This window comes from Lucilia sericata, unplaced genomic scaffold, assembly GCF_015586225.1.
Source record: "Lucilia sericata isolate MDLA Ls3-8-SP2 unplaced genomic scaffold, ASM1558622v1 Contig000052F_arrow, whole genome shotgun sequence".
Taxonomy (NCBI): Eukaryota; Metazoa; Arthropoda; class Insecta; order Diptera; family Calliphoridae; genus Lucilia; species Lucilia sericata.
This window is the reverse complement of record NW_023994088.1, coordinates 259,595-284,927: the sequence shown is the minus strand read 5'-3', so window position 1 is coordinate 284,927 and position 25,333 is coordinate 259,595. Positions and strand designations below refer to the sequence as shown.

The 25,333-nt window shown below is 28.8% G+C and overlaps 1 protein-coding gene across 4 annotated transcripts in view; it reads left to right on the top strand.

Annotated features, from left to right (window-relative positions):
- LOC119616014 (homeotic protein antennapedia) overlaps positions 1–25,333 on the top strand; it is a 187,079-nt gene that overhangs the window by 867 nt on the left and 160,879 nt on the right. For all 4 annotated transcript variants that reach the window (XM_037972136.1, XM_037972132.1, XM_037972137.1 and 1 more), the window contains exon 2: positions 23,685–23,734. The gene's annotated coding sequence lies outside the window, so the exon portion shown is untranslated. The remainder of the gene's footprint in view (positions 1–23,684; positions 23,735–25,333) is intronic.

Genomic DNA, 25,333 nt, shown 5'->3' with positions numbered 1-25,333 from the left:
AAATCCAGGTCTTTGGTTGCTTCCGTAAATTATTTTGTAGTATTATAGTCTGTCATTAGATCGTGAGTTCGATTCTCACTAGATAATGCCGTAGATATATTTCATCGGACCTGATGTAAAATACATCCTCCTTGTATACTTTAATTTAAGTCAATTCCGGCGGCAATATTATTAATACTTTTTTCTTGGGCCAGTACTCAGAGGATGACCACTACTTATACGGTGTATTGTGTTGGAACTATGAACATTTTGCTTAAATCTTACATCGATGTTGGTAGGGAAACATCTGCAGGAAGTTTTTTCCACATATTTACGAAAGGTGCGGCTGAAGAATGCATTTTCTCTGTAACGTATTGTGCAGTCCACTTTTGGACCACCAGTCCACAATTGACCACGAATGGTTGTGCTCTTAATAAAAGACGAGCGTTGCGTAAAAATATAACAAGTTCCCTAATTTCACAGGAACTGATTGTCTTGTAATATTCATAAACAGTGAAATACACTCCATATTGCGACGGTGTTTCATTGAATCAATAGAGTTGGACAACCTACGGTCACCGATAAGTACCTTCGACCTCTCCTGTACGCGATCGAGTGTTTCCAAAGTAAACTTTGAAGCTCAAGCCAATAGAATAGTATTCCAATATCGGTCTGATATAAGTGACGTAAATAGTAAAGTTTTTATAAACCGAGGCACATGAATGATTACTTTTTTTTAGATTTTTTCAACATATCGCTCATTTACTACAAGACTGGCATAATTAAAAATCCGGATATTTAGAACTGAAAGTTACAAAGCATTTGTCATATTAAATTCTTTCTTTTATATAATTTCTATTATATTCGCTGTGAGATCGACTTTTTGATGTAAAGGTAAAATCTAATATTCTTGTTTTCACCGATATTAGATAAATTAGATAAGAAACATATTAGCATCTAATATCTGAAGTTATTTAAAAAAATAGTCATTAATGTCATTAAACATTTAAAGTAATTTTACTCGAGATGTCTATTGAAGGTTTACCAATCTTCAATGGACGTCCTTTTAATTATGAATTAACATCCAATAATGATAGTTAAGTAGACTAGTAGAAGTAGAATAGGAAATTTCATACGGAGATCTCTTAGAATGAATTTGGATCTGATTAGAAAATATTTTTTCTATAACTGTATACATATGTAATCCTAGAACAGAAAAGATTTTCTAGAAATAAAATTCTTAAAAATTTTATTGTTTTTTTTTAATTTCATTTTGAAAGATGAATATTAGAGAAATTGCAATATTCCTAAATATGAGCAGAAAAGATACAGATTTGGGTTATAAATTTCGTTCAATATAATCTGGAGAATTACAACTGTTATAATTTATAAATTCTTAATCCAGCATAAAAATGGCGATGCTTAGCCATTCATTCGAGATGTCTAAAAAGAATATATAAAGACATTAATTTTTCGTCCTGTGTGATTATTCTGGAGAACTTAATGATATTTTTTCTAAAAATTCAGTATTTTTCAATTACCTGCTTAATTTATAAACTCCCCAAATAGGTTTTGTATCAAATTAAGTATTTTTGTACTTTTTATTTAAAATTTTCCATTTTGAAAGATGAATATTAGAAATTATTCAATATTCCTAAATATTAGCAGAAAAGAATCAGATTTAGGTTATAAATTTCTTTTAATATAATCTGGAGAATTACAACATTTATAATTTATAAATTCTTAATCCAGCATAAAAATGGCGATGCTTCATTCATTCGCGATGTCTACAAAGAATATAAGAATCTATAAGATAGTCCTAAATAAGAACTGATATTAATATCAAATTCAGATATAAGGACATTAATTTTTCGTCCTGTACTTAATGATACTTTTGCTGATATTCAGCATTTTTAAATTACCTGCTTAATTTATAAACTCCCCAAATAGGTTTTATATCAAATTAAGTATTTTTGTACTCTTTATTTGAAAATCACTTTGAACAAAATTATATAAATAACATGTGAGAATCTTGATCCTTTCAACTCTACTTGACAGTTTGCATGTACTATACTATATATACCATGTTAACCAACCATTTTTGACAAATAATACAAAAACAACCAAAAATATCCGACCAATAATGGAATACAACTCTCATGCATGGGCCGATGCTTAAAGTCTATGTTTGCGTACTTAACAGGAGATGGGTATTCTATTAATTCTTTGGATTACCGTCGCAATGTGGTTTGTGCTTCACTGTTCTATCGATATTAGATATTTATATGCAACAATCGTCTCTCTTAAAGAATACACCCATTTGAAACCGATTTACCTGTGGATCGCGTAATATTTACATTACAGGAAAAAATCCTTCTATAGCCGTATTGCAACTGAGTGTATTTTTTTAAATTTCTCTCTAATAATAAAATATCTCCTCGGAAAAATGGAAAATAATCCGAATTTATTAATGTTAAATATAAATTGTAAATAAGGTATAAATCGGAACCATCTAGACCAGCGGTTCCCACCGATTTTTACTTCGCGGACCCCTTGAAGAACTTATTTAATTTCGCGGACCACCTACATATTTTGATATTCTATTGTTCTAAATAATTGTCCATCCGAAAATTGACCTAGTCCATTAATCCCTAGGTCTAATAAATGTAGAGATGTCATATCTATAAAATATTCCCGTACATTGAGAATATATAATATTTCAGATAGGTTTTCAATTGCATGTTTTGAAGATAGAATGACTTCTTTGTTGATATGTTAACATGATGTTTCATTTTATGATCGTGAGATCTTTCATGTTCATTTTTCTTCAAGGTAGCGAAAATATCAATATCAGATATTGTCACATGTGCTCAAGGAGTCACGTTTCAAAAACTTGTTGCGATTGCAAAGGGTGAACTGAGTAAGTAAGCTAAGTTTTCGGGAAAATAATATAAGAAAGTTGGACTTCTTCTATGTTGTTGCGAAATGCGTTATCCGCATAATATATGAACTCTTTGTTAAAGTACTGTGAATTTGGAACTTAAATTTGAATTTTAAAATACCAACGAATTATTTTACTTCATGGTTTTTGGCTACATATTTACGCGAAACGCTATGGATTTTCTGATGTTAATTTAATAATATGTACTGGTCGACAAAATCAAGTTAAAATCTGTGTATCACGTCGGATTGGAATATTTATAAAGAGATGCATAAAGAGTCACCTCTGTTTTGAAAATATATAATTTTAGTCCTTTCAAACAAGAACACTTTTGCATACAATTTGATAAACTTAAATCAGTAATAAGCTTGTCTTTGAATTGAACTTCATACTCCGGAATTAATTTAATTGTAAGGCAGAGTATTATTTGTCTAAAATAAAAACCATTATTTCAGTACATATACAGGAAATAAAAATTACAAATCACGCAATACTTTACTTTATAAAAGTTATACAATAAATTTGTAGGGCCTAGCTTCTTTCTGATAAACAACCGAAAAAATAAAATTCAAAAAGTCACCAAAAAATTTAGGATTATTGTACAAAAATTGGAGATATTTGTACATACATATAAAAGAATATTGTTTATTCATGTTTTTTTCGTTCGTCTTCGCGGACCCCCTAGGATTTTACTACGGACCACTAGGGGTCCGCGGACCCCCATTTGGGAACCGTTGATCTAGACAATGCGGATATGTCGTTAAATTTGCTAAGAATTTAAGGAATCATATTGAATAATTTGTTTAATGAAGAAAAGTGTTGAGTTATACATTAAATTTCACCTATCCATGTTTCTTTATAATAATTACAGAAAAGTTTTTGTATATAGCAAAGCTTCCAGGTAATCTTGATCTTGATTAGATGATATATTCCGAAATTTGAACAACTTTTAATTCACGATATTCCCTACGAAATATTTCGAGAATCCGCGAATGGAAAATTTGAAAAAATGCAGAACTAAGACATCCGGAAAAATCGGAAATTTTTAATCGTTATTTCAATTGATCTGTAATTACCGATGAAATTAACGTTTTGTTTATTGATTTATTTCATAAACAGTTAATAAATCAAACACAAGTTAAAATAGTTGCAAATAATAAATTAATATACTTAATTAATCAAATTGAGACTGCTGACAAGCTTATTAAAACAAAACAATTTGTATATTTGCATATAATTATTGTTAAACTTTAAAATTAAAGTATAAAAAACTAATACATTTATTGTTTAATAAGTAAATAAATAATTACCATGGCAAACATTTTCTTTTAAAACTAGCCAAAAATGTTTGAATGTAATAATTTAAGTTTTTATTTGTACATCTTTACGACAAAACACAGTTCATGAATTCAAAATATGAAAATTTGTAAATGTGTGCAAATTTGTATCTGTACAAATGTTGTATGTATATGTATTATCGTATGTACTTTATGCATATTTTGAGAATAGAAGTAATGGTAGCTTTGAACTTGGTACTTGGTTTTTGAATTATGATTATATACAATTAAATACTTGTTCGTACATGCATAAATATATGTATATTTATGCAGTAACTCAAACTTACGCACATGCACATCCATACGTTCAAATTTGTATCTGTGTGAATGTTGAACATTTAGCATAGTTTTACTTCCGTTTTGTGTCATTGTATGCACATATGTACATACATACTGACTAACTGCATTTTATTAAATTTTCTGCTGCGCATGTGAGTCAAGTCAATAATGCATTTAAAATATTTACACTTACATAAATATGTATGTATGTATGTATGTATGTATATACCAAATCCGTATAAATTTTACAAGTGTAATAAAAGTGTAGTAATACATATACATTTGGTAGACATTATTTTAGGTTATTTTTATCCTATATTTAAATTAAATTTGTCTCTGTTTATCTCTCACACACAAAATCATTTGTTTTTGAAGGAGTAATTTGAAATTTAAACACCTTTTTTAATTACTATAATTTTTTGTCCATCAATAATTTATATTCCATAAGTTCAATTAAATTTATCTTAACAACATCTAAATAATTATAATTATCATTATGATTTAATATTTCATTTACATATGAATGTATCTTTATAATCTATATTTTAGCCTTTGTATACACACATACATATGTTTGTATATACTACGTTCAAGTATTCTCTTCCATAGTACTATTGACTTAATAAAATGGCTTAAAAATGGCTTTTTAATAAACCCAATTTTGTGCTGCTGCAGTTTATAAATAATTTTATACTTTTTAGTCCATTTGTATGGTATTATTGTGATATTGTTCATCTGCACTTATATAAGTGTATTTGCACGCAGAGAAAAAATATGATTGAAAATGGTCACAGTAACCATTTTAAATTTATTACAAAAAATTTAACATTACAATAATTTCATTAAATGTCGCAAATACATACATATGTATATTCTATGAAATTCATTATTCGAATTATGACTATGTAATCAAAACCATGTTTGATTGCAACACAGTCTAGAATCCAAAAAATCATATGTATGTATATGATTATGGTAGCCATAAAAAAGAATTAAACATAATATGGTTGCGATAACTAGAGAATGATTAAAGAGATTACAGTACTGTTGAGCTTTAAAAACCATAGAATAATTGCTGTAATCTTGTAGTTTTTTCTTTGGGTGTGTAAACATTTTGCTCCTAATTTACTGATGCATATTGAATCTTCTACATTTGCAACATAGCAGTGATAGTAATTATTTTATTATATAAACATGCATACATATATTTGTGTATGTATGTATGTTTGTGTGGCATTTTATTGATTTATTTCAATTGATATAATTTCTACTCAATATTGCTGCCAGTTGTCTGAAAGTCGAGAGTATATAAATATTTATTTTATTATGTGCCGTGTGCCAATTGAAAATTTATTAACTCCATTAAAGTTCATTTACGGCATATTTTCAAAAATTCTATTAAAAGTTATTCTTTAGGCAAAATTAAAAAGCTTTTAAAGGAGTTTTAAAAGAATTTATTTTCAAGTAAATGAACAAAAGTTCCTTATTTTTAACAAAAGCTAAAATATTGAATTTTGTAGTGACTATATTATATTTAAGGCAACTTTAAGCTGTTGACAAATATTGTTATTATTTATCTCTAATTCAAAAGTATTTAAAACAAAAATACTGGCCAAAAATATGAACAAAAAAAGCAAAAACAAAAACTGTATACAAATGATAAATGGTCAAAAAATACGTTGTTGTTTTTGTTCGTATTTAAAACAAAAATCATTGAATTATACAAAAATGTCACAAAATATTATTTATTTAATGTTCAAACGAAATAAAATATTAAAATAAACTTGTTTAGTTAAGAATTTGAATTATAAGCTAAAAACAACTGAATTGTCACTTTTTTCTGTAAAAAAAATGGTAGAATTAATTTAAATTTTTTGCAAAATGATAAATGATGACAAAGAAGTTGAGAAAAAATTGCTTAATTAATCACTAGACAACACAAACAATGTGAAAATTTAAATTAAAAATAAAAAATATAAAAAAATACACAGATTCTTTATAGAAAGGGAAAGAAATGCGTTACATTTGAAACGAGCATTAATTAAAATGACAATCAAGTTAAAATAAAATAAATTTGTTGTCGTAAATTAAAAAAAACTTTTTCTTTGACAGCAGAAACAGAACCTTTTAATTGCAAAGTTGGGAATTTTTTAAATTAAAATTAGAATTTATAAAAAATTAAATTTTGAGATAATACTTAATAAAATCTTTAAAATTGTTGTGACAAACCTAACTTGTTTGTTATAATCACATATAATTATTCTTGTTATTTGAATAATGTTTTAAATATAATTACAGTGACCATAATGTAGTTGAATTACTACTTGTAATCATTTTATAATAATTGTCGTAATTTTATTTAATCTCTGTTTTCTGCGGTGACATTGCAAACATATAAATCAGTTCCGTCGTCAAACCCAACTGATTGATCACAAACATTTTAATTCACTAAAAAGAAATCAATTTTCAAGTAATTGAATTTATCGATTTTTTCAATGAATTTTTCTAGAACACATGGCAATTTGTCTTGTAGGTTTGTTCTTTCGCCTTTTTGTTTAAATTTGTTTAACCTCCTTTCAAACTTAACGAAACAACAACAGGAATTCAAAGGTTTGACTACATAGTTTTCGGTTCTTTTTTGCTTTTTCCAACTGACAATATGGATTTCGTAGCTATTGTTATTGTAAACATTTTTGGCGCAACTTTTATGCACTGACTGCAAAAACCTAAACCGAATAGGCTGCCTAAATGGAATAAAGTAGAAGAAAACAAAACCTGTCATCAACGCTACCAGACAAAACTAAACAATTTTTAGTTTTTATTTTCTTTTTTAACAAACTTGGAGAAAAACTTATATATTTTCGTTTTTCTCAAAATGCACAAATAATTTTTCTATTAAATACTTGAATTATTTTTAAGGCGAACTAAAGTATAAAACACAAACAAAAATCAAGGAAAAACTCTTACCAACACTTTTTTGTGCTGCACTTCAAAATGCACAATTGCAAGTTTTTGTTTAATTTTGCTTCTTACAGCATTTTTGTGTGTGTTTTAATTTTTTTTTCAGTTTTTTTTTTTGGAAAAAATTCTTTCATCCTGTGTGATTTTGATGTATGACTGTATGCGGTAGTATAAAATACCGAAAGGATTATAAGACACAAACACACTTGCACGTATTTACTAGTACTTTTATTTGCACTTGCAAACGAACCCTGTGGTTCGGAAAGGCTGTCCCGAAAGCATTATTTAAGCGACTATTAGAGGTTAGAGAATTATAATGAAATCAATTGATCCTTTATAGACTATGCGTGTACTTTATATCACAAGGATAACAAATAGTTAATAGATTACTTCTGATGGATTATTTTCTGATCTACTTCAATGGTTTTGATAAAATGCTATCTAAAAAGGATACAGTGACTCCTTGTACAACTCCTGAAAACTGTGTGGACTGAACTAGCAACAATTGTAGATGTATTGTCATTGCTTTCTTTGCAGCAGTTGTATGGATGAATATAGTCGTTAGACTATTCAACTACTTTTACTACTACTATTTCTACAGTCAGTTTTACTTATATGAATATTTCGTTTTTGTTGCACAAATATTTCAGGAGTTTTCCGATGTTTTGTGCAAAAGAAAAACTTTTAAAGTTGGTTGGGTGGTAATTTTTTTTGGTAAATCTTTTTTTTTTTTTGTTGTTCTTCTAAGGGGCATGGTAGGGAATGATGGTGCGCTGCATATTTTTGCTTGATTTCAGTTTTACTTGCAATTTTGCTGTTTTTTCTGTGGTTGTTATATATTTTTTTTACTTACGTTGGTTCGGTTCTGTGCCATTTGAGAATAAACTTGGAAATGTGTGTATTTTGTTGCTGCTTCTGCTGCAACCCAGCAGGGGGCGCTTACAGTGACATTGCACAAGAGAGGGTGACAATGATTTATTGCAAAGAGATACGCGACATACGTACAAATGTCTATACTATATACTTACATACCATATATACTTGCAACATCCATATGTATGTACATGAATTTAGTATATAAACACTTTGTATATATGTTGTATATCTGTTTGTACTCAGAACATCAACAAAACCAAACCAATTTTTATTGTAAATACTCTCGTTCGTACTACATACAATACATATAATTCATAGTTGTGTAAAATACTTGTACTTATTGTAAAATAAAATTTAACACAAAAAACAAAATACATCAAGTGATTTTACTCACTCACTCTGCCTGCCCATTAATAATTCATTTAACATACAAGCTTGTTTAAAAAATTTCTTCTAAATGCTAGACTTTAAGACGATTTATTTTCAAAATATATTTTTCAAACCATATCCAACATCCGTTTACACTTGTAATCATTTTCTTGAGACTGTTGTTGTTCCTTTTTTTGTTAAGTTTTCTCTCAAAAAGCAAAAAACTAGAGTAAAATCTTTGTTATTTTTATATTTTTACTTGTTAGTATATTGGAAAGGCTTTGAGTTATTTATGGGATTTTCTTCTATAATTTTCCAATAGTTCGGCATGATTTTGGCCAAAAATAAAAGAAAGTAAGTTAAATAAGAAATTTAATCTAAAATTTTTATTTGATTTAATGTTTTGTGATTCTCAATAAAATAGGAATTAAATTAACAATTGCACCTCAAACCTTATATAGAACTTAATTTTAATAAAAAACAAGAAATTATAGCCGGGCCAGGCCTACCATATAATAAGCTACACCTGTTATAAAAATAAAATGTGATAAAGTTTTCATAATAAAGCATTTAATTTGAATTGTACCTTGCCTCAGATATACTTAAGCCATTTATTGTTGAATAAAACTGTGGACATTTAAGTCAAATTTTGAAGGGGGCTTTGTATAGGGGCTACGGTCAAATGAGACCCTATAATTATAAAATTCATGAAAGTCATCTATAGGACTTGCTTTTCCAGCTTTTTGTCTAGATACGAGTATATTAAACATAATTATGACTAGGGACTAGGTGAAGATCATATGCCAAATTTGATTTAATTATCTTCAAAATTGCGACCTGTAGTTTGATTACAAGGTTTACAAGCCCTATTCAGGGGTTCAATTGCATGGGGACTAGGTGAAATAATGGATCGATCTTCGAGACAATAGAAGATCATGTACCAAATTTCATTGAATTATCTTCAAAATTGCGACCTGTAGTTTGATTACAAGGTTTACATGGACGGACATACTTAGCTAAATCTACTCAGAAAATGATTCTAAGCCGATTGGTATACTTTAAGGTGGGTATAGGACCAATATTATTGTGCGTTACAAACATCAGCACAAACCCAATATACCCTACCCACTAGAGTGGTGTAGGATATAAAAAATTTCTGATAAAATCATAACAACTCAGCCTGTGTCGTTCTAGTTTGACGATGAGACGACCAATGACTTTTTTGAAATTGTCACCTACGAAAACAGTTTTGTGAAAGCATTTTAGATCCTTTACTCATTTTATGGAATGGTTCCCGAACTAGTTCTATAATCAGTTTTGTTAAAATTTTTCATGCTCAGAAAGCTTTAGAGAACATTCACGCCATTTTTAAAAATCTAAATAAATAGCTTCTTTTTGTTTTTTTAGAACAAGTTCTAAGAATGGGAAGTAAAGATATTTCAAATATATACATATGTAGTTGGTCGACAGCAGACCACCCCTGTAAACTAAAGGATTCAGATTTGCACTACCAAGAGGACAATATTTATAATAAAATTAAAAGGCAGAGTTCTATTAAAAGTTGTAATATTGAAAGATTTTGTTGTTTAGTTTCTGCTCAAGTTTTTCTAAAATATCGGTATGTTACATTATTCATTCATTTATAGGTACATCAACTGTAAATATTAATGTACACATTTTTTTATATAAAAACAAATTCCTAAGATTTTTACCTGGCGGTATTTTTTTAACATCAAAAATGACCTTGAAAAGACAACAACAAATTAACTAAAAATATCCTTGAAAATCCAATCACGGCATTTTCATAATTTTCTTTAAAAATTATGAAAAAGTAACTGTGCTCCTAAGAAATTCCTAAAAAGAGAGATTTTAAGGCACCTGCCTTAAACAAAGCAGCCACAATCAGTTAACCTTAAACTCATTGGGTGCTTCTTTTCCTCGGCTTGAAACAAAAAATCATACAGTTTGCATTGTTTATGAAAAAAAAACGAAATTATGCAATCATTTTCTACGGTAATAAAAATTAATATGCGTCCTTCGTTTAAGGGTAATTAACTTGGTAACAGCACAAAATTACCTTCAAAAAATTTCGGTTTGACTTTAAACTCAAAACACCTTCACTAGCTGTCTAAATGACTATTTAACTTTTTGACTTCTTGGGTATTGTTTGAAGATTTGGTTGAAAGATTTATTGACTACATTTGCTCACTCAAGATGTTTAGTTTTTAATTTTTACACGTATTTTCTATGATTTTTCTTTCCACAGTTGGGTTAGTTTGCTGAAACAGGTATAAAATATTAGTAGTATTAGTTTATGCAATTAGGTTTTTCTTTTGTGTTTCAAAATTATGATTTATGATATTTTAGAAAAAAAAGAAGAAAACTATGTATTTCATTTAAGTTCCTGTTTCAAACTTCCAGCACGTTTTAAATTTAAAAACAACAAAAATTGTTACAGTTTTTATTTTTAAAGAAAACTCTTTAGTTGTCTATTTCTTGTAGTTGCATATAAATCAAATATGAAATCACTTTTGTTTTCATTTTTAGCATTTATAAGAAATGTGTATTTTTTTGTTAAATTGTATTGTAAATAAGTATGCAGCACATTATTTCTTCCTTTTTTTTAAGAAATACATCTACTGCCATCCTAATAAATCTTTTAATCATAATAATTTGTTTCAATGTTAATACTTTCAAAATATCTGAAAACTCAATAAATAACACAACAACATGTTCTGTGTGCTGTTAATGTCATACAATGAAATACTTCATATATCATCATCATGTTGCCAAAAGACTCAAAAAACAAAATCCGTGAAAAAGACGAAATAAGTTGAAATCACCTTCTTAGCAGAATAATTTCAGGCAAAAGCCTAAATGAAAGAGAAGCAGAAAAAAAAGAAACGACAACTTTGCTTGCACTCCTTTTGGGCAATACCCGTTCGTAAGTGTATAGGTTTAGAGTCCAAAATTCAGACTTTTGAAAAGTAAGGTGTCGTTCGTATGTACGTGGATACCGGTATTTCTGCAATGAATGCGTTTTAAATGTTGTATACATTTAACAAACAGACAAAGACTGTGCACGAATTAAGTTTGACATTAGAAATCAGAATTTTCATATTTTTTCAATCGAACTGGAAACACATACATTCATACATATGTAGTTGCATTACAAACTAACTTTAAAATGGTTAATCATTTTTTTAAGTTAAATTAAAATAAAAACCTGCAAGTTAACAGGACTATATTTCCTCTAATATTGAAAAAAATTCAACGTGGCCACTCTTTGAAACCGGATAAAAGTAAATACAATTTTACTGATGATGACGAAGATGTGGCTTAAAGACAAAAAACCTAAAACTTCAAGTATGTTTGTAAAAAGTACATGTATGTATGTTTTTTTTTTTTTTTTTTTTAAATACAAAACAAATTAATCCCAAAATCAACTTAAAGACAAGACAATCTTACAGATTTTTCTGCGTTTTCAGCCATTAAAAAAAAGAAGCCTACAAAATGCGTTGGTGATATACACACTCTGGACTTGGAACTCTAAAAGCTGAAAATATTGATGTTGTTGTTTTTAGTACGAATGATAATGAAGCTGTTAAATTTTTTTTTCAATTTTTGTTAAACATTTCTGTAACTCATACCTCGTACTGAAATAATAAAGTTGTTATGCAGTTTTCCATTGGAGTGTGTCTGTCTTACCAATAACATATTATCATCTACATGTTATTGGGAAGATGGTTCCAAATGTCGAATTGGTTGTCTTCTCTCTGGTTAAACAACATCTTTAGCATTTTTTTTTGGATTTCATAAACATAAAAATTCTTGTTTTGTAGTTTATTTTTTTGTCTGTTTCAGGTATTAAGTCGTATTGCTTTATTTGTATTTCATCGATATTTGACTGTCTATTGGAGTGTTTGTACGTTTGTCCGTCTGTCTGTCTGCATAATATTTGTATGAAATATTTCATTTAATTTTGCTGTCACCTGATTTATCACCTTTCTTGTAAATTTGTTATACATTAATCTTTTAATTTTATTGATTTTTGCGTTTGCATTTTTAAACAAATTGTTTTTTATATTTTTAAAAAAAGGTGTTGATAAACTGGTCAAAAGAAACTCCAAATGCCACAAAATACAAATTTGTTGATTTGTTTTAGTTTGTTAAATGAATAAAAGAATTCAAGTGGAGGTTGTGTTTTTTATCATTCAAATAAAACTTGTTTAAGATTAAGAAATTTTTTTTCAAGAAATTTTGAATTAAGTCATATTAAAGGAAAGAATATCTAATATGGCAGAGTTTAGTTGACAGCTTTAAATTGGAGATTTATATAGGGTTTAGCTAAACCTTTAAGTGATTTAGCTATGTCTAAACTTAGCCTAAGCTTGACAATAAAAATATAACTGATTAAGTTCATGCACAGATTAAACTCATGACTCATTCGTGATAATTATCTAATATAAATATGAATTTGTTAGTAAATTACAATACCACTATTAAATGTTACAATATCACTATTTATTTCAAATCAAAAATTATCAATTGATTTATTTTATGGTTATTTTTCAATAAAAATCATGTTTCCAGAACACATACCCAAACTTCCATATGTCCTCTCATACAAAGTAAATTGCTCAATTCCCTTGTTTTCACCTAATATTATTACTGTATTAAGTTTGTTTAAAAGCATATTGAGAGCAATTTGTTACGCCGATTAACTTAAACGTTTCATTATATTCAAGATTACTTTTTATGGGCTCAACAACTTCACTTAATAAACCTAAAACTGAATAACAACGAAGAAAAGAGGAATAAAAGAAAGGCAAAAAAACAGTGGAAACATCTTCCTACATATACCCCAAAGGAAACTACGTCTAAAGTTAAACAAAAAAAATTAGCAATTTATTTTGGTTTTGCAGGGTTGAAATCATAAAGTAGTGGTTATTTCTAATACCCATTCGTACTCATACAAACATACTAACATTTATTTCAATGAAAAGATGACAATAGCTTGCTAAAAAATTTTAAGCTCTTTTAAATTATAGGAAAATAGAAAAAACCCAAAAAGAATTATTTTTGATGGTATTTAAAAATAAATATTATAAATTTGTTTTAAATAAGAACAAAGACAAGAAAAAAGAGATTTAAACCGAAGGATTCAAATTGAGATTATTTCTTTTAGCCACACTCGCTGCATATACACACACATTTACACAAGGACAAATAAAAGCACAAAAAGTCCAAATAATGACTGGGTGGTGTTAGTTGTTGCAAGGATAGAAGGATGATGGTGGGTGCAAGTATTAAGTCTAACAAATATTAATGGTGGTTGTGTTGCTGCTCTTAAACCAAACACCCAAATTCTAACTAATATTATTTTCATTTCTCAACTATTCCATGCCTTTGTATGCTTTCAATCCAATTCGATTTTTATACTTTTGCTTGATATTGGTGGTTTGGTGGTTATAAAATATATTATCATTGCCTAATGCTTGTTTTGTTGCTGTTTACCCACTAACTGCCCTTATAATCTTTCAGAATTTTGTTTCAAAATATTCTTTTTGTTCTGACTTTTGAGGCATTAGCAGCAGCATGCGTTGCCGACGCTATGCTACGCTTGGCATCAAGATTAATTTTAGATGAATAAAAAAGACAGAAGAAACAAATCCGCCAGCACTGTGAAATGAAAAACATAAAGGAAAGAAATAAGTCAAAATGATTAATGTGTTTAATTTTTCTTTTTGGTTCTGTTTCAGCTTTATTTTGAATACAAGATGAAGAAAAATATTTTTTAAAAAAATAAAACAAAATGAAAGCCAGAAAATAAGCAGAAGTGGATTTTTTCTTTTAAAGAAAATAAATATTTTGTAAAGTTTTAAATTTCATTTGAAATATGTATGTATGTGTGTTGAAATATCTACTAACTATGCAAAGTACTTATAATACAGAAAAGCAGTTGTACAAAATAATTGTTTCTTTTAAATGAATGAATGCCGAAGTGCTTTACGTGAGTACCTGCCGTGTTGGCCTATCTCACGGTGGTCTTTTTCAACCACTGGGTAGCCTTGAGAACGGTCTTCCATCGCCCCTTCAATCTTCAATAAAGAAATCAGGTGGCAATTTTTGTACATGGCTGAGCCGGTCCATGTACAAGCACTTTGCTGAAGTACTCGAGCTATCTTACTGGTGTCATGAGCAAGTTCAATCTAACCCCGACTAAGGAAAAGGCAATCACTAGTTAGAGTCAATAGAAGGGTGAAACATCAGGTGAAACACCCTAAAGATGTTTGAGGAATGCTCATGTCCCTACAAAACATTCTCATCATCTAAAGACTTACCCCAGTGCATTTCTGGACCTCTTAAAGTCGCCCAACCACACTACTGAGATGGCTTCTGTTGGTTTGGCAACAGCACCTAGAGACGTATTTGTTAGCCCGAAATACCCAAGATAAAGACAAATAGTCGCGTAGCGTAAATCAATATATCCTGTTGAGATGGCAACAGCACCGAGAAACTTCCCCGAAGTGTAAAAAGGCATACTAAATCAGTACTAGCCTCCAATATATGGAGACTTTCCCAATCTTTCACCAATTTTCGCATCTGTTCCATTCCCATGATCATAAAGATCTTTCTACGGAATGACAGGCAACTACTTAATGCTAACCTGACAATTCCCCAGCATATACCGGCTCTCTACTACACGACCGGTAAGAAATACCGATCGGGTTCAGGAATCCAGCAAATGCTGCTTTGTACACAGACCTGTGTCATTTGAATAGAGAATTAGCCACCGCATTATATAGGGTATATCAGCCTTTAAACCAACAATCTCTCCCCGCGAATTTTGGGTTTTAACCACAGCCACTACGTCGATCCCGAAGGAACCTCAACCAACTGACCAGCCAGGACAAGTCCTGTGTGCAACTAACGACCCGTAGTACCAGATTATGTGGTTTTCTGGTTAGACCCCATGTCAAATCATTCCAAGGAAAGGCCGAGCATACATTTGATCATGACCAGCTTATAGTCCAGGCAGACTAGAGGTGCTGGTAGCACCTTTTAAATAATAAATTTTGACTTAATTTGAGATCTCATTTGTTAAGTTTTTAGTATACATTACACTGTAATGGTGTATGAAGTTATTACCGCCAATGTCTTAGACGTAGTTCATTAAAATTGTCCAATCAGTGTTCTTTAGGGATATTATATCTAGAATTACATTGTTCCTAAGATATTAAAAAGAAAATGCCTTTCCGCTTCCACTACAAATGTCAGAATCCGTTTGTCTCTTTTTGTATAGTTATGTCCGTAATCCTGGGTTATGGCTACTTCAGAGGATCTTTGTGGTCTCAAATGTTTCCGTGATTTCCTGTATTATAGGAGAGTTCGTTTGTCCCTTTGTCCGCCTGTCTTCTAAGTAAGCAATTGGTTTTTATATAAGAATAAAAATATTCTTGACATTTACAGCAGCACTTATAAATATTTTAGTTCATTACTTTTTAGCTCTGTTTAAATATTTTCTTAAAGTTTTGATTTTATTTAAATTTTAGAATTTTTTTTGTACAAAATTTAAATTTGAGATGGTAATGTATCATTTCATAGTTGTAACTCATATTGGACATGGCATATGTTGCCATGTTTTTTTCTAGCTCATCCTAGTTTCCTCTCCTTCACTTTAATAATATCTAAAAGTATACCACACACATACACGTACATATACTTTCATCCATACAATGTCTTTTTATTTTTCTGGTGAGATTATAAAACACAAATGGCATGCATCCCCGAAATCAGACGCAAATAGTCCGCACACACACACACACATGAACATTTTACAATTTTCCTTTAAATATGGCTGCTTAGACGACTAATGGTTGTTCTTGTTGTGTTGTTTTTGTTTGAAAAAAAAAGATGCCTGGTTGCCTGTTTAATAGTCATACACAGACATGGTGTTTGTCATTAAATGATTTACTAAAGAAAAAATACAAAAAAATATTTAGAAAAAGCCAAATTGTTTTGCAAAAAAAGTCAAACATCCTTAAAGTTGTAATTTTCCTTAAATTTCTTTGTTAAATCAACGAAAAGCCATTTGAAATCTATTTCTATTACAATTTCTAATAATTTTGCTTACAGTAATGGTGAGATACTGAACAAAAAACCCCACCAGCATCAGCATTATCATTGTATACTTGGCATTATACTTCCATCACCAAACAACCTCCTCATCTTCAGCAGCAGCAGCAGTCGAATCAGCAAAAATCCTCAAAAGAAGGTTATAGAAAAGACACCTTGCTTGTTTAGAGAGGAGCGCACAGACAAAATAGATTACATTGGTGCCAAGATTTATGGCTGTGATCAAGTATTTCCCGTTTTTTAAGTTTCTTAGTTTTTTATTTTATTTATTTTTTTTTATTTGTGTGTGTCTTGTATGAGATTTTTTAGTTTTTGGTTCTTGTAATTTCATGTGTATTTAGTTTTTTCTTACATACATATTCCTCTAAAGATTGTTTCGTTGTGTTGTATCAACGTATTTTGTGTGTTCAACTTTAGTTGTTGTTTTTTTATTCATCTACTATTTTTTGATGTTAAAGATGTTGCAAGTGAGAAAAAGAATAATGTCTTTTGGGTGTATCCATAATATGTCGAAGTCGTAAATATTCCTACTCTAGTTTGTAAAATTTTAACAAGTAAAGAAAGAATATCTTTCAAGTAACATTTTGATGGATTTAAAGATGCCAAAATAGCACAACATTAATAAATGTTTCTCTAGTTTTTTTGTGTCGACTTTTTTTTAAATCGAATTTTAATGCAAAAACCATGCGATAAATGTTGAATTAAAGAAAAATATAATTATGTATTTTTTGACTCAATATAATTTGCCAAGTCTTTAAAAATAATAAGATTCAAGTTATAATTTTAGGGTAATTATAATATTTATTTTTTTAAATACAATTTTTATAAAATTTTTGTTATATTTTTTATAAGACTTTGTGAATATCCCCAAAATTAATTAAGCTAAAACTACTCAAGCAATTTCATTACGAAATATAGTTAAATTATTTAAATATGCTATAATTTAAAAAAATATTAATAGAAGTCAAAACTAGGTAAAGAACACAACATTAAATATTTTTTTCATTTCCCGAATAAAAGAAAAACAATTGGAATCTCCTTTAACTAAAAAACGGCACAACAATTTTAAAAATGTTGCCTACAAACCCCTAGATTCATGTATAAGAAACCGAGGCACAAATACTGAGCTCTACAAGGGTTGCTGAACTATACTGTTGTTACTGTCTGTTGATAAAATTGTGAGAGAATGAATAAATAATACAATTATAAAAAAAGGAAAGCAAAATACTGCAGTGGTACGTACATACATTGTATAACAAAGGATATTGCAACCATATTGAAAATTATTAGAAAGAAAACAAATTCAGAAAAAGAAACAATATTTCCTAAACTGCTGCAGTTGTTAACTGTAGTTCTTTTGTATGGGAAACTATATATAAAAATAAAAACGAAAGGTGTTTTATGATAAATGTCTACGGTACACAAATTATTTTTATTCATAAATTTCTTTAATATAGAAATTAAGAAGTATTCGTAGAACCCAGTCGTAGTTGCGAGAAATTGAATGCAGTTGACATTTATTAAATTATATTATTTTGTATTTTTATGCAAGTTTCTATTTTAGAGAGATTTTTATTAAACTGTACATCACTATAGTGGGGAGGGTATTATGCGCTTGTGCATATGTTTGTAACGCACCAAAATATTCCTACATACCGTATACCGATCGACTCAGAATCACTTTCTGAGTCGATTAAGACATGTCCGTCCGTCTGTCTGGCTGGCTGTCCATGTAAACCTTGTGCGTAAACCCTACGATGCCTATTGAAAATGGTTAAAATCGGTCCATTATTGCACCTAGCCCCCATACAACGTTAATTTCCGATTTGGGGGTTTTTTACTCATAACTACGTCAAATATACTACTATCTCTCTAAAAATTGGCACAACTAGGTTTTATAAAGGCATACATGTTATAATGATCGGCCGTCGTTTGACCCTAGACCATATACAAACCCCCCTTAAAAAATATCTTAAACGTCCATAAATTAACATATAACCATTAGCATCGAGATGAAATTCAGCATAACTAATCTTTATATAAAAATACATCCCTCCTCCCAATTTGTTTAGGTTCGGCCCATATTTGACCCAAACTCCCATATAAAGCCTCCTTTAGAAATTTTGTTTTTCATCAATAAATTCAGCATAAAAATTTCTTTATGAAAAATAAATACATATGTAATTTTTAAAATATACATGGTGTCATGGTATCATATAGTCGGCCATGCCCGTCTTTGGTTTTAAAATTTAAAATAATTTGTTATAACAACAAAATTTTGTTAATTTCGACAAAAATTTGGAAAAATTTCATTACTAATAGAATGTTTAAAATTATAAAAAAAACTTTCCACTTGAACCTAGTTAACAAAATCGATCGCAGAAGCCTAAATCCTAATACGCCAGTTTGTGGTCATCGCACAATATCAACCATTTGTAGACTACGGACCAATCAATTGTAAAATAATACATGAATTTGAAAAGATCAAATAAAAAGACTTTTAGACGACAATATGCTATATATATCATACTATATATATTCGATTCGATTATTATCACCCGAATAATTTAATTATTTGGTTAACAGGTTTATCCTTGTTATAAAATTTAAAATATAAGTTCCTAAAATAAAGATAAAGATACGGATATACAAATAATATGTAAAAAAAAAAACTAACTTATATATTTTTATATAAAGAATAAACTAATACCTAAAGATTTCATATAAACTCATAAATCAATATCAGTTTCTAATGTTTTTCACAAACATCACTTCACAATAGAGAACAAATGGAAAGAAAGAGAAAAACTCAAATATAGAAAAAATAAAACAACATTCGAAACGTTTTATGATTTATTTACAAGAAGTAGTCAATAATTCATAAAAGATGACAATAAATCTTTTTTAAAAAAATAGAAAAGTAGATGCTCTTCAAAAACTAAAAAAAACAACAATTTTTAATTTAAAAATAATATTTAAAGAACTTAGCAGCTAAAACAAGCACAGTGGGCGGTAAAAATATTTAAATTACAAAACGGAAAATATTATGATTGTTGTTATTGCTTTAATCCTGAAGGAAAAAAAATCATATTTTATCATATGTTTAATATTTAGTGCAATGTGCATGTGAAAAAATGAGCGTGTGATGTAAATATTGCGTAACATTTGCATATGACCTGACTGACTGTCTGCTGTCTGATGCCTGAGGGTGGCAAAAATGTCGAACAGTCAAACCGTGTGTACTTTGATGAATGGAATTCTTTGTTGTTTATTTATGTTCAAGTCATAAAACCATAAAAATTTGTATTTTTAACGGTAGCAACTGCTGAAAAATATGAAATTATGAAAAAATATTTTGGTTTCGGGATTTTTTTCGTTGAAGTCTTTTGTTTCCCGTTTTGTAATGTATGTATTTTTTCACAGAAACACAATTATTTTGGGTAGTTGTTGCTTGTTATACTTTAGTTAATTAGAAATGCTCTAATTTTAGTCTGTTTTGCATATGACTTTTTTTTGTTATTCTAAGTGTTTCATTGAAGGCAAAACACAAACAAAATATGACAAATTGTCAATTTGACAAAGGTTTTTTTCTTTTATTTTTTGGCGTTTATAATTTTTATGAAATATTAAGTGTAGCAGGCCCTGCCATACCATACCCATGGCAACAACAAATACTTGTGCAATGTTGGCGGTAAACGGCGAGTTGTTGTAGTTTTTTTTTCTGTTGCAGGAAGTCTAAAAGGTTAATGTTTTCTTTGTTTAGTTAGAACATGTTGGCAAAACATGCAATAAAACATTTTCAAAATAATCAGTTTGAAAAAAATGAAAAATAAATACAAACTACAACTAAATAACAAGAATATGTCGCAAAAACCTGGTTACAAACAAAGTCACACATGTCAAAGTTGGCACAAAATGACACAATAAAAGACACGTTCTTATTTTTGGGCTAAAAAATTTTACAACAAAAATAAAAAAAGAAATACTTCAATTTGTAAACGAGTGTGTCTGTTTTCTTTTCTTTTCGTTTTTTTTTGTTTTTTTTTTTTAATTAAAGCTAAAATTCTTAGAAATTTTTGTTTGGTTTATTTTTCTTGTAAGTAGTAGTGTGAGCATTTCTTAAGAAAAAACAAATAAACAATAAATAAATATTTATTTGTTTAACAAATTAAGAAACTTTTATAAAATTAAGGTTTTAATAACAAATTTCTTTACATTTCGAACGGAAATATTAATGAATTTTATATGGTTATTTTTTTATTACCAATACAAACAAGGAATTGAGAAATTATCATGTTGGCAAAAGTTATAAAAGTTTAATAATGTTGTATACACTTACAGAAAATAGATTAAGTAAAGGTACTGATTTGTTTTCATTACAATCGAAATCGAAAAGGCAAAATATGGTTCCCAACAACAAATCAAATTCCAACTTATCAAAACCCAAAACGCTTTAGCAATTCTTAAAAATGTTACTGTTTTATTTTAAATATTTGCGTGAAGGTAAAAATTTCTTTACGTGTATGTTTAACTTATGCTACGATACAATCAATACATAAAAATCACACCCAAAACTATAAAATAAAACATATCGATAGAAAAAATGGCAATTAAATGCTAAAACTGTTAACAATTAAACAACAAATGTCATAAAAAGTTAAACACACAAGACAAACAAAATATTAATACGCGCTTAACAGAAACTGACATTTAAATCACAAAAAAACATGCAACATTGTAGCACCGACATACACGCACTCGTTAAGAAATTAACAATTGCAACAACATAAAAACAAATAAAATAAATTAAACTTAAAACAAAACTAGAGAAAAATTACGATTATTTACAAATAAGCTTTAAACACCAAGATGTATATTTTAATATTTTAACTTTAGTCTAGGGAGACAACATAAATTTATTAAAAAGTATCACGGTTTTAAGTTGACAGTGGTTTTTATAATAATGAACCCAACATCACATGGACACACTACTTCATGTTTGCTTTTTATTATTTTTTGTTTCTTTCTAATAATTTCAAATGATTCTTCTCCACGTACAACATAACACAGTGTGTTTCTGTTATAAACAGAACGTGCAATAAATATAAATTTCTGCTCTTTTCTTGCACACAGAAATGAAATGTGATTGCAAATTCTATCATAATATGGTTGCAGTTGTCATTCGTATTATAAATTTCATATAAAATAGTAGTGACAACTATATACATACATACATACATACTATATGATTGTAGTAGTGGCCTCCGGTAGGTTAGTGGTTAGTGTTCTAGACTGGTAGACCGGAGGTGGTGGGTTCGATTCCCACCTGAGGCACTGGTTAAGGAGCGCACAACAGGCCCGATAGAGGCCTAGGTGTATTTCTTCGGATTTGATGTATATACATCCTCCTTTCAAACTAACTAACTAACTATATGATTGTAGTAACCATTATATAGTTGAAATGTTTGTAATCATTTTCGAAGTTTTATTATAACCATGTTCAATCATATTTTTCTTTAAGTGTGAGAAAATGTAAAACTTATTACAGCTTTTATACATAGAGTAAAAATCTTTCTACTGCCGATCGGGCCAAATGACTGAATTATAATTCGATCTAATAAATAGAGTTTACAAAGATTGGATAGAAAATTTTTATTTATTTTTTTTTTTTGCAAACGAGTTGAATATTTAATATTCATATTTTTAACAACCTGGTTGCAGCTAACTAGTATATGGACACGCATTGCATAGACTCTATAAAATCTAATAATAAAGAAGACGACTTTCAAATACCCTAAGCTAACTTATATCTATACAGTTTAAGTAAAAAACATATTAAACTTTTTCCATGAACTTTCCTAATTGGACTAAAAATATGACATTTTAATGTTCAAACTAAAATTTTTTAGTTCCAGTGACCTTCCCCGATAGACAATTAGTAGACTACTAACTATCTATGACCAATATTTATCCTCGTGTTGCAAACACAAAGAGAAAACAACATAACTTGTAAAATAAAATAAAAAGTTACAAAAAACATACAGTTTAAACAGTGTTGATAACGTGCAAATTTGTTTTAATGTTTAGTTTGTACAACATAAACTTAATTGTATAAGTATGTTGCATGGACGTTGACAAACACCCATCCATACCATGCACTTACATACATAAGTACTTCAAAACGTGCACGTTTGTAAATGAATTTCTCGAAGTTGGAGTCACACACAGACAGGTGGTTAGAACTTCATAAATTTCTACTTGTGATTATTGTTTGTAAAAAAAAAACTTCAAATAAATTGCAAAAAAATTTCATACGTCTTGTGGCTAGTAGCGCTGGTAAAAAGTTTGCATCCGCCATTAAACGTTTAATAAACTATTTTATATGCATTTCACATCGTGTCTTTGTGTTATTTGTTGAGTCATAAAATGTTGACTTATTTCTTGAATTGACAAATTCTATTGTCACGTCTAGATTGTAGTTGCGAGGGATTTTTCTCTCTATATACGAATGAATACAATTATTTTTTTTTTTGTATTTCAGATCACCTACGCATTTTGGCTGGTGATTTTTTGTTTGTTCCATTTGAGTTTCATTTTTGCCAGCAAGATTTTAGATTAAGTTGTTATAGAAAAAAAATATTTAAAATACGACCATTAAGCATTAGTCAGCTTTGATTGTAGACTAGAGATAATAAATTAGCTATTTAGAGACAAAATATATAAATAAATATAAATAACAAGTACATGTAGACTAAATTACAAATGTTTAATGCTAAATATTTTATGTTTTCTATTTTTTTTAGATAATTTACAACATCTTTAAAACTCTAAAGGAATCTTTGGGATAAATAAGGTAAGTTTTTTTTGTTTAAAAATTCCTTAAAAATGAAATATTTATATCTAAACTTACTTTATAAACTTATTTTTTTTTATTTAAATTACTCAATTTATAAATAAAAAGTTTTTAAATTCTCCTTGCTTCGTCAATAAACCATTTAAAATTGAAACAGTTTCAAACTTTAAAAATTAAGCAAAAACTTTTTAACCCTCTTTGGTTAAAAAAGAAATGGAACACATGTGTCCTCTTTATCATTAACATAAAATCACTTACAACAAAACAAAGAAAATGCCCCATGGTTTAAGAAAAGCTTAAGGGAGTTGAGTTGCAGAATGTTAAGAAAATCTGACAAACAAAAAACACAAACTGCTAACAACCCTAAGAAATGTTGTAAGCAGTTATACATAGAGCCTACATACAACAATTGTGGTTATAAAGCATTCAAAACAGCAACATACGCGTGGCAATTGTGTGGCGAAAAAAATAAGAAATTTAGCTGGGAACTACAGGGGGAAAGTCTTAAACTTACGAATGTAGAAAAAAATATAAGAATTACATTCTTATCATTATCAACAGCAACAGCAGACAATTTGAATTTTTTGCAGCTCTGCGTTCCGCAGTCTTCTTTTTCTATGTTGCTAGAAGATACCACCACTAACCAACATTTAAACAAAAAAATATACATTTAGGCTCAAGCAAACTGTGAGTCATTTACACAAAAATAAAGTGAGTTTGTTAAATTATTTTCAAAATGAAAATGTTTAACAGGAGGGGATCCTTTTAACGTTATTTTTTCCATTACCAATTTTATTTAAGACCTAAATTCATTCATGCGTTACACACAGCAGTCTGATAAAAACGAATCTAGATAAAAACAAAAACCAACTTTAGTTCATCAGTTCAGGATACAACTAAAGGCTCAAAGGAAAGTTTATTGTTCAACAAAATTAAAGTAAGAGAGAAAAAAGGGAAATAAAATAAAAAAATAAATAAACTCTAGTAAATAAATTAAATTCATCTGTAAAAGAAAACATTTATTTATCTACATAACTATCTTTTAGTAAGTTTTTCTAAATATTTTCAAATTAAATTCAATTCAAATGTCTAACGTCTGTGATAGAAAAATTTATCAAAAAAATGTCTCTAACTTTAATTTGGAAAGTGTGGAGGATTTTGTTTTTGTTTAAAAAAATATTGTAATTTACCCTTAACTATAAAATTAAGGTCACTGGGTGTGACAATTTCCTTTTTTTGGCTCAAACTACTCGCACTCACACATACAAACTCACTTTTACACATACAAAATAAACAAAAGTTTTATTTACAGTTAGAACTCCCCTTCCTCCACTTCTCACTCGCCATCCTTTGTTTGAAAAGCAACAACAAAACTTTAGAATTAAATCATTTTTCTTGCATGTGTACGAATGAATATTGTGTGCGTGTTGCTTGCCCTGCAGTTCAAGGTGACAATCACATAAATATCTATAAATGATTTTACCTACCTTTCAGCTAGTTATTTGAATATATGTATGTGTGTTCTAGCACTCGATTACAAATATACTTATAATTAATTCTGCGATCGATTGCTTCTGCTAGGTTAAATATACATGAATA